This window comes from Dreissena polymorpha, chromosome 1 (assembly GCF_020536995.1).
Source record: "Dreissena polymorpha isolate Duluth1 chromosome 1, UMN_Dpol_1.0, whole genome shotgun sequence".
NCBI classification, from domain to species: Eukaryota; Metazoa; Mollusca; class Bivalvia; order Myida; family Dreissenidae; genus Dreissena; species Dreissena polymorpha.
The window spans coordinates 15,892,693-15,904,885 of NC_068355.1; the positions used below are offsets into that span (position 1 = coordinate 15,892,693).

The 12,193-nt window shown below is 34.0% G+C and overlaps 1 protein-coding gene across 1 annotated transcript in view; it reads right to left on the reverse strand.

Annotated features, from left to right (window-relative positions):
• LOC127872251 (solute carrier family 45 member 3-like) overlaps positions 1–11,873 on the reverse strand; it is a 36,276-nt gene extending 24,403 nt beyond the window's left edge. The window contains exon 1 of the mRNA XM_052415585.1: positions 11,776–11,873. The gene's annotated coding sequence lies outside the window, so the exon portion shown is untranslated. The remainder of the gene's footprint in view (positions 1–11,775) is intronic.
• Positions 11,874–12,193: the final 320 nt, after the last annotated feature.

Genomic DNA, 12,193 nt, shown 5'->3' on the forward strand with positions numbered 1-12,193 from the left:
TTTTCTGAAAAAGTTATGAAGATTGGCTTATAAATGTGGTTAATATAGCGTCAACATGATTTCACTAAAACCATAAATGGAAAACTGCCCTGCCCCCAGCAGCAATATTTTTCAACACCAAACAACTGAGAAGTCATTAGAACAAGTGTTCTGACTTAGTTTCATTTCAATTTCACTAAAAATTTGATTTCTACAAAGTTAACAAGGTTTCACTTTAGCCATAATGATATAATGAAAATTCTCTGCCCCGTGGCAACCTTGATTTTTGACAAACCATAATCATTTTAAACTCAGCCAAACTGTCCATCTACACATTGTTCTAACCTAGTTTCATGACCATAAATCTGAGATTATCTGACTTCTAGAATATGAACAAGGTTTAACTACATGTATAGCCATATGAGGAAAAATGCCCTGCTCCCAAGCGGCCAGGCTTTTCAACGGGCCGAAACCAGTTTTGAGCACAGCCCAGATATCGTTAGAGGAAATGTTCTGACAAGTTTCATGACAATTAGACTAAAAATGTGACTTATTGTAGGAAAACAAGGTTTTACTACAGTACTGTAATGAAAAATACCATGCCCACTGGCGCACATGTTTTTTCAACAGACCATTTTTAACTGATGTCTTTTCTTCTTAACATGTTTTCCCAATTTTAAGCAAAGTGACATTTCAATTTTCATGGCTATATGTTATACTCCTGAAATTGTAAGAAAACAGCCTTCATATCAAGTTGGCATACACTGACCTAATAGCCATAAGTGTTATTTTCCTGAAAAAGGTTGGGACATCCTCGTAATTACGTATTGCTCGTGGCGAACACAAAGTAACAATCAAAGTTCATTTCTGTTTTCATCGAGATTTATTTCTGTTGAATATTCTCTAACACAACGCTTGCTAATAAGACGTGACAAATCTCAAAGTGCTTTTCAGATCTACCCCCAGACTGCCCACTACTACAGTACACTCCACGCGTTTTCCCCTAAAAAACACGCTCTCTCCGCGTTTTTTTTCTGCTAGCGAGTGTTCACGCGGCGTTGGTAGAGAGAGGTGGACTTGATAAAACGCCCTGCGTTACGCTGCGTTCGCTTATTCCCAGCTTGTATTACTTTATCCTAGTCGGTAAATGCAGACAATTTCCTTTCTTATCAGTGACCGCCGCGCAACGCCGTGTTAGCAGTGTGCTACTGGGCATACCAAAAAATAAAAACATTGTTATTAAAAATTGTTTAAATACTGTATGAAAATAAAGATAATTGTATAGAAAATTAATACGTATAAAAATTATGTTTTTTAATTCACAGGTACGTCTACAATATGAATGAATATACGACATGTCATGCGTTTTGACAAATTAATATTTAAATCATAATACATATAACACAAGGATAAATGTTGCGTAGAATTTCCAAATGAGAATAATAATAAGTAATCTGAAATACACTACAATTTTTAATGTTAACACGACTTTTACTAATGTTTCCAATATACAGTCATCATGTATATTTCTCGACAAAAGCGCGCGAAAATTATGCTGCAATGTACAAGGTTGAGGTATACTCCTGCAAAGCGTGCGTGTATTGATTTCTTGATACAAACTTTGAAGCGCAGAGAACACTTAATTCTGTTAATTTTGGTTAAGTTTCTTTGGTATTTTTTAACAAAATTATATCGCGAATAAGTTGATATTTCCTCCAAAATAATTTCAAATCGAACACGCCGAATCTTTATCGTTACGGTATTTTAGTAGAGTAATTATTGTAACAGTAATTGTACTGTAAACTGATTAAAGAAGACATCTGGGCGGAACTGGATTAAGTGTTTGATGTTATGAAAATGCGCAAAGCTTGTCTACTGACCTATTGTGTAGACTGCTGTCTGCGGTGTTTTGACAAAAGGAATGAACATGTGTGAATGTCACTCTGCGTATTTGGTCAATAATTACTGGTAAACATTCTTTTGAATGTCGGCGCAATTAGAAAACAACTGTGAATATTTAATGCAACTATCAACTCAATAGTTACTACCTTCTTTTAGCAATCAATGGAATAACCTACCTACAAAGAGAAAATAAATGCATTAGTGAGCAGAGAATCGACTTTGTTCCGACAATTAAAACCATTCCTTATGCATTCGTTGGGACGTGTTTACTTGAGTAAGTTATGCCTTCAGACAGGAAGCAGCTTTCCTTTGATAACGTCAAACTGTAATTTCACACAGACTCGCGAGACTTTTAATGGATCGCAACTTTTAATAGGGTCATTTGTTTACATGTTCAGTATAGTAAATCACCTGCTAACATGAAAACTTTGGATTAAATTATCAAAATAAAAACAATGTTGCCAACTGTGTTTATATTAATTGGTAAGTATTAGTTAAAAGACGACGTTGTGTTTGTCGTAAATCAACGAGTTTTCTATACAACAACAACTACTTCTACAACCACGTCGGGATCGATCTATCTTGGTTGTTTCTTTTAATTGTAAATATTATACTACATGTACATGTATGTACTTGTAATAAATGTAATTTTATTTGAAAATCAGGAAGTCAAACAAAATTAAATTGTTATCTCGTAATACGCAGTTTCCCTCGCGTTGCCAACGCCAAGGGCCGCCGCGTTGGCTTATCAGTTTTGCCTTTCGTTAACTGCCGCGTCCAAAATCATGCAAATGCTGCGTATTGCGGGATTTTCTTAATCTCCCTCCAGGTCAATCCCCGCGGAGTAGCAAGGGAAATTGGGGAAAACGCGTGGAGTGTACTGTAACTAAAACACTGCATTTTATCCCCAGGTAAATTAACATAAAATTTACTTGTAATTTCCATTGGTCACCAAGATTTTCTGTTGACCCCTTTCATGTGTACCGTTACGATAAATGAGGTAATAACAATCCTATATGTCAATAGGTTCACCTGTTCCGTTAATCAAATGTCTGTCAGTTATATAATCCCTCAATTTCCTAATCTTAACATATTGTATCAAACTTTTCAATTTCTTTACCCCACACTATATCATGTTTACTTGCTTATTGACAATCCTTCCAATATTTTAACTAGTCTTTACATGCACAAGATGAACTCTCAAATAGTTTGACCACTTTAACTTTTAACTTCTGCTTATGTATCAGATAGAAATATTGATGTAAATAATCTTTTAACATTTCCTTACATATTAGTAATTACAATAGTTACTAATCAATTACTCAAACATATTATTAAAATATTTCCTTATTATTAAATCTATCCCTACTTAACTTTCTATCATAAGAATAATCAATATGCTATAGGAATAAAAAATATGAATAAACCGTTATGTCACATCCTGTCAAAGCATAGTCTAGCATTTTTTAGTCAGTTTTATTCCAATGCAATTTTAATATTTTATGGAAAAATCCACAATATTGCCTACAAAAAGTATGCACCATGAAACTTGCATTATGCTGTAACATGTTGTACTTACATGATTTATGTATCATATTCCTTAACACTATGGATTTAAATCAACTTTATATTTATATTCATTCAACTATTTATACTGAAGTGAGAAAAAAACAATTGTAAGTTAATAGAAAATTAGTTAGCTTTAGAAAGTTTGCATTCACTGTTATAACTCTAATATTTTATCATGATCTTTTATCAACTGTATAAACAATGTACTCCAACCCGGTATTTTTGCAGGTCGGCTATTCTCAATATATTTCCTATATGCGCGCTGGATTTTTTTTTACACAAACAAACCTGCTCAACAGTCTTGTTAAATCAGCAGGAAAACAGTTCTCTCTACAAATTCATTTTTTTATTTGTATTTAAATCTGGAAAAAATATGGAAAACCTAATTACCTTATGTGTAGCCCAGATCAACTAAACTTCTTAAAATGATATTTCTCATTGAAGTTCTTCACTTTTCCGTCTATGTCTGCTTGGCTTGCTGTTGCTTGATTCAGACATTCTTAATGCTGTTATAATTGGGGTTCCACACCACTTATTCATTTTGATTATTTCTGTTATAAGACTAACAATATTTGAATTTTCAGAGTTTAATTGATTACTTAAGAAAAAAAGGCCATATCTTAATTTATTTATTTTCAAAAGTTGGAATTCTGTGTCTGTTTTGCCTCAAATGACGATCATTTTTCCTTTTATTGCCAGCTAATAACAAAACTTGGTAGCCAATTGTTATTATCGACACCTTGTAAGATATCAAGATATATGACTACGGTCACATCAGATAGAGAAAACAAGAGGGTCTGAAAGGTCCAAAGTCGCTCACCTGAGATAACAAGATATTATTGGGACAAATCTTCTGACCAAGTTTCACGAAGATTGGAAAATAAATGTGGCCTCTAGAGTGTTTACAAGGTTTTACTATAGCCATATAAGGAAAAATGCCCCACCCCCTGGCAGCCATGTTTTTCAACAAACCGGCATCATTTTTTAAAACGTCCAAGATATTATCGGGATGAATCTTCTGACCAAGTTTCATGAAAATCGGACAGTAAATGTGGCCTCTAGAGTGTTAACAAGATTTTACTATAGCCATATAAGGAAAAATGCCCCGCCCCTTGGAAGCCATTTTTTTTCAAGCAAACTTAATTATTTTCAAGCTCATCCAAGATATCATTGAGACCAATCTTCTGACTAAATTTCATGAAGATTGGACAATAAATGTGGCCTCTAGAGTGTTAACAAGGTTGTACTATAGCCATACACTGTATATAGCCATATAAGGAAAAATGCCCCGCCCATGGTGTCCATGTTTTTAAAGCAACCAAAACCATTTTCGAACTCATCCAAGATATCATTGGGATGAATCTTCTGACCAAGTTTCATGATGATCGAAAAATAAATGTGACCTCTAGAAGAGTGTTAACAAGGTTTTACTATAGCCATATAAGGAAAATAGCCCTCCCCCATGGTGGCCATGTTTTTCAACCAACCGGCATCATTTTTGAACTCCTCCAAGATATTATTGGGATGAATCTTCTGACCAAGTTCCATGAAGATTGGACTATAGCTATATATACATGTAGCCATATAAGGAAAACTGCCCCGCTCCTTGGCAGCCATGTTTTTCAAGCAAAGATTACCATTTTTGAACTCATCCAAGATATCAGTGGGACAAATCTTCTGAACAAGTTTCATGAAGATTGGAAAATAAATGTGGCCTCTAGAGTGTTAACAAGGTTTTACTATAGCCATAAAAGGAAAAATGCCCCGCCCCCTGGCAGCCATGTTTTTCAACCAACCGGCATCATTTTAGAACTCATCCAAGATATTCTTGGGATGAATCTTCTGGCCAAGTTTCATGAAGATCAGACAAATAATGTGGCCTCTAGAGTGTTAACAAGATTTTACTATAGCCATATATAGCCATATAGGAAAAATGCCCCACCCCTTGGCAGCCATGTTTTTCAAGCAAACGTAGCCATTTTCAAACTCATCCAAGATATCATTGAAATCAATCTTCTGACCAAATTTCATGAAGATTGGACAATAAATGTGGCCTCTAGAGAGTTAACAAGGCAAATGTTGACGCCGCACAACGCACAATGGACAAAAAGCGATCACAAAAGCTCACCATGAGCACGTTGTGCTCAGGTGAGCTAAAAACGCAGATTGATTTGAGCATTTACTTTTCGTACCTTGAAACCATCTGAATTGCTACCGTGATAAAGAGTTGAAACAAGAGCACCGCCTTGCGGGTGCAGACCGCTCATCTATTTTCTTTTTAAAGGTGAAGGGACTCTCATTTTCAATCACAAAGGAGGGAGGAGTGGAGTGAAGAGGGGTGTATAGTGTGGGGTTGTGGACATTTATTACATTATCTTCATTAAATAAAAATTGGGGGGGGGGGGTGGGGTGGGGGGGGGTGGGGTGGGGGTATAGTGTGAGGGTGTGGTGGTCATTTGTGAGATGATCTTAAAAAAAAAATAAAAAAAAAATAACAAAAATTAGGGGGGGGGAGGGGGGGGGAGGGGGGGGAGGGCACGGGGGATGGTTTGGGTGAAGTCTATTGTGGTATGTCAGGTAAGAGTAGTTTCATCAAAGTATCAATCAAATCTAATCATAAATAAAGAAGTTATGGAAATTTTAGCAAAATTTAATAATTTGACCTTGAGAGTCAAGGTCATTCAAAGGTCAAAGTAAAATTCAAGTTGCCAGGTACAGTAACCTCATGATAGCATGTAAGTATTTGAAGTTTGAAAGCAATAGCCTTGATACTTCGAGTGGATCGAAACACAAAATTTAACCATATATTAAAAGTTACTAAGTCAAAAAAGGGCCATAATTCCGTAACAATGACAACCAGAGTTATGCAACTTGTCCTTTTACTGTACCCTTATGGTAGTTTGTGAGTGTTCCAAGTATGAAAGCAATATCTATGATACTTTAGGGGTAAAGTGGACCAAAACATAAATCTTAACCAAATTTTCATTTTTCTAAGTATAAAGGGCCCATAATTCCGTCCAAATGCCAGTCAGAGTTACATAACTTTGCCTGCACCGTCCCCTTATGATAGTTCATAAATCTTGCAAGTATGAAAGCAATAGCTTTGATACTGTAGGAATAAAGTGGACCTAAACACAAAACTTAATCAAATTTTCAATTTTCTAAGTATAAAAAGGGCACATAATTCTGTCAAAATGCCAGTCAGAGTTACATTACTTTGCCTGCACAGTCCCCTTATGATAGTTAGTAAGTGTTGCAAGTATGAAAGCAATAGCTTTGATGCTTAAGGAATAAAATGGACTTAAACACAAAACTTAACCAAAATTGTCAATTTTCTAAGTATAAAAAGGGCACATAATTCTGTCAAAATGCATGCCAGAGTTATCTAACTTTGCCTGCACAGTCCCCTCATGATAGTAAGTAAGTGTACCAAGTTTGAATGCAATAGCATTGATACTTACTGAGAAAAGTGGAACTAAACGCAAAACTTAACCAAAATTTTCAATTTTTTAAGTATAAAAAGGGCACATAATTCTGTCAAAATGCACGCCAGAGTTATCTAACTTTGCCTGCCCAGTCCCCTCATGATAGTAAGTAAGTGTACCAAGTTTGAATGCAATAGCATTGATACTTTCTGAGAAAAGTGGACCTAAACGCAAAACTTAACCGGACGCCGACGCCAACGCCAATGTGATGACAATAGCTTATAATTTTTTTTCAAAAAATAGATGAGCTAAAAACGCTAGGTGTGATAACTATGGAGAGGTATTCATGTCAAAATGTTAATGCCCATTATTACAAACTTGTTATGCTTGTTTATTATCTTTTATGAACAATGTTATTTAAACATTGTTGATATGTGTGTAAATGTACTTTTCTTTCTGTAAATTCCATTTCGCTTTTCAAGTGTTTTGTTATGATATTGTCTGCTTTAGATCAGCAATTTGCAATATTGCAGCCGCTAATCACCTTATGCTTAAAGGGGCCTTTTCACAGATTTTGGCATATTTTGAAGTTTGTCGTTAAATGCTTTATATTGATAAAATATAAACATTGGATATTAAAGTAAAAAATCAAGAATAAAATTAAAAAAAGGAAAAAAAGGAGCCGGTACCAGGACTCGAACCAGTGACCCCCGGAGTCCTGGAGTTAGTCTGAAGTAAAAACGCATTAGCCCTCTCGGCTATTCTGCCGGGTATACATAGTGTAAGTATTTTATACCTTATATAAGCAATCTTTGTAGTTTCGCAAATTTAAACGACAACAACAGAACTCTCCAAATTATTCAATCGTTTCGCGTTGCAATTTTAAGGTTTTCAAATCGTCAAAAGATACATATAATGGCTATATTGGACTATGGTAAATGTTCAGTAATACTGTTTCCTAACAAATATCATAACTAAAACCTAAATTTGCGAATCTGAAACAACTTTTTTCAATTTTGTCAATTTACCAATCCTTGAAAAGATCCCTTTAGCTGTAAACCGCAATACCATAAACCGCAATATGCTAATCTGAATTCTATAACGAAACTAAACCTGATGTCAGCTCTACTTAATGACATAATCAAACGATAAATTTGCATTCAGCAACCTTTTTTATGTTTCACACAGTTTCTTAAAAAAAGGTTGCAGTTGTCAATATTCATATATATTATAGATAAATGCTTAAAGTAACATAACTACTCAAAATCAACGAAAATTTCGTACAATATTTCGTAAAATAAAACTAAACAATTAAAAATCATTGTTCCTTATGGCAATTGCCGAAATTTCAACGCCAGATGTGGTCTGGTAAAATAGGTGTTTGTAGATACAAAATGCTTGTTTTTATTATTGTTTGTGTATTGGTACCATTTTAGTGTTCGTGTGTCAAATGAATAGATATATTCGCGGGAAATTAAAATGGTATTAATTGTGTCACAAATAAATAAAAACGAGCAGTGTTTTTTTTCACTTATAGGGGAATGGTGGCGGGGCCCGTCCAAAGGGGAAAAAATGCGTCGTTTTTTAGGAAAAGGGGAAAATTAAAATTTCACTCTTTTATATGTAATATTTATTATATGAATACACATGTTTGTATGAATATAATATTCACAGCAGAATGTTTGTCCTTTTTCTAAAATATATATCAATGATTTTTTCAACATTAGTTTCAGACAGTTCAGCCTTCATGCATAGTCTCAGTTTTCTTAGCCATTTTGAGTTGAATTGAGTTTTTTTTAAATCGATTAAATGGCAAATTTGAGCATTTTTTATCAATAAAATGAACCAAATTGGAATGTTTTTATCAACAAATATTGACACAATATAGATGCATCAGGCCTTTTCCTGGCCATTTTGGGAGAAAAATGCAATTCATGTGAAAAGTCCACTGATTTGGAAAAAACTAATCTAATTTAATATAACACTTTATAATAATTAAATATCATATAAATTTTAGTTATATCCTTTGTTAGTTATTTATGAAATAAATTTGAGATATATTTGTCATGATAATGAAACAGTTCTTTCAAAAAAAAAAATATATTTTTTTTTTTTTACTTCTGGAGGGGATTTTTTTTACAAAATGGGGGAAAAATATATACTCTTTTTTGAGGGGAATGGGGCCGAATATCAGCCACGAAATTGCCATAAAAAAACACTGAACGAGCATTTTGTATCAACAAAAATCAATGTAATCATACCGCACCCAGCGTTGAAATTGTGGCTCTAACTATAAGGAACACTGATTTTAACTTAATTTTACGAAATTCTTTACGAAATTTTCATTGATTTTGAGCGTTATAAGTTTATAGAGACTTAAAGAAAAATGTAATTATTGCAATTCGAATACATGGATTCAAATATTGAGTGATGTGTGCAAAACATGAAAATTCCAAGAATTATTTCAGTAAAATGCACAGGCGCTAACACAAGATTCTGAAAAAGAAATAAATTTCTTCGTTCTGCAATTCACTTCAACCAAAAATAGTTCTAAAAAGTCATGCTTCGTTCATTTAATGTATTTTTTTATGGTTATTTTCCTTTTATTTTAATTAATAAGCAAAATAATATATTTGTTTATGTTTACAAATAAGTATGACATCACTTTGATTGTCCGAGCACTGCTTATGAATAAAGTCGACGTCATTTGATTTCCATTGTTGTGGTGACGTCATGTTTTCACGAAAAAGTGGAGCAAGTTAGGACAGGTCAATATAATTCTGATTTATGACCTTTAAATGGCGGATAACTTATTATTAAAATCGTGTAAGAATCGAAATAATCAATGTGTTAGCGTTGGTTTTTGCGGTAATTACCAACAATTTGTCATTCCGATGATTGTTATCAAACCACTCAGGCTACACCCTCGTTGTTCAATTACTATGCATCTGAACTCCAAACCATATTTTATAACTTAGACCATCAGTTTTTGATTTCTTATGTAACAGGGTATTCACTTACTTATCCTTTAATAATACTAGATCAATCAAGACTGTGAGAGAGAATCAGTGTGGGTGCTAATTGATGAGTGAATGAAGTTACAAACACTGCATGTTTTTACGTGAGATGTTTTTAGCTATAGAGTTTCACTGGTTTTATACACTAGTATATTGTCAATCGTTCATAAAGTCTCGTAAGAGATAGATGTGATTTCAAATTGGCATTTTCCATTTGCCAGTACCTATTTATTCTAAGACTTAGTCTTCTGGTCGCTGGTGAGTGTACTTTTCAGGGATGTCAATTGTCCCAATTTTGAAATCCAGAAAATTAAGCCAAGAGTCTGAGGCCGTAAAATAAAGGAAAAAGAGGGCAGAGCCCCCCCCGAGCCCTAGCTTATTGTTCTTCTTTTATAGTCTTTCTAGGGGCAATTTCTGGTGAGTACAATGTGAAATATTATCAACCAGACAATCTGTACCACCGCGTATGTATTCACCTTTCTATAAAAATATTATAAAGAACGTTGAAAATAAATTATAACTGACAAACCATACCGTATCAGAAAACGACTGTACGAAAACATGTCAAGATACGTCTTTTGCACAGAACATAAAATATGCATATCGTTTGACTGCAGAAAATGAAAACCAGTAACCAGTAACCTAGCAAATACGCAATCAATACATAATTTGGTTGACATATTGTTTTACAATATTATATTGCAGTGCTTTACTTTGCAAATAATTAAAAATTTTAAGATGGCGGACATTTGCAACATTCGTAGAATTGTACGGTTTTAGGAAAGTAGCGAAGAGGTTTCTTCAGTTACTGCTCGTGTCAGTGCCTGCCACTTACCAATCAGAAATAAATAAATAAAAGACCGGGCAAAATAGGTACCTAGCACAAATGTCCGGAATGCAGACGAGGCTATAACAATATTCGTTCCCTACACCCCATCCCTTAAACAAACTCATCGGATTAACAGTCATCTCAAAATCGACCCTGGATGGCTCAAATCCGGATTTCCTGAATAATCCGGAAAATTGACACCCCTGACTTTTATTGTACATATCTGAATAGAACATTGCATTGTATTGGTTTTTGTAATACAAATGTATTTGCCTGATTAATGTGTACTTCAATGCAATATGTAATTTAATATTGTAATTTGAATTTGTTATCAATAATTTGTTTTTTGTTAATTTCAGGCCATCATTTTCATCATTATCGACATTTATATAGCAAGAGATTACCAAGCAATATGGTCCCCTACTGGTGAAACTCCACCATTTTTGTCAGTATTTTTTTTATTTGTTGCCATACCTACCACACTTTTGTAACAAAATGAAATGACATGCATAATCTCCATATTGCCATGTTTCAAGTTTCAATAGAAAATATGAAGAACTTTTAAAGTTATCGCAGGATCCAGAAAAGTGTGACAGAGTCTGAGACAGACAGACAGGAGTGCAAACCATAAGTCCTCTCCGGTTTCACCAGTAGGGGACAATAAATAATATCTACAACCAACCCACTTGTGTTATAAATACACAACCCGGCTACACTTATATGACACTGACAGTACATACAGCGCAGTCCACACGTTTTCAATTTGTTTTCAATTCATAGAAAACTATAAATCTTAACATAAATAAAAGTATTTTGCAAAAAAAACGTTTAACCTATCCGTTGCTCACTAAAAACCGCTATACACCAATCGACTGTATATGACAGTACAATGCTGAGAGTGAGAGGTTTAGTGTTTACATTGATGATTGAACTTTTTTCCCATTTCAAGATTTATTTACATATTGCATACGGTTTCTACTACCTTACTACTACCTATGTTGGTAAGTTACATTACCGCAATAGTTAACCATTACAAACAAAGCAAGATAAATACCTCTCTCATTCATGAAAAAGCGGACTCCATAAAGAAACCACACGACGTGTCTTGACAATCGTGACTTTATTCACTGTGTAAGGATGAGGACAAAACTAACACAAATGAAATTATTTTGAATATTTTTAGTTTCGAAGTTTGTCGTTTTCAACAGCAATTATTGGTGTTAACAGTCTGCTATTGATATTTCAACAATCATATCAATGTTTGAACAGAAAAGTTCTTATTTTCTTTATATATATTTTACCTAGTACTTATTCTTAGTTTCGTATTTTGCTGATAGGTTAGGTTTCATTATGCATAGGTTAAAAAGTACTATTGTTTAGTATCTAGAAAAACTGCAAATAATAGAAGTTAAGCTCAAAGATTATATTCACTATATTTTAGCATATCTGTGCTCAGCATGTACATTAACTAT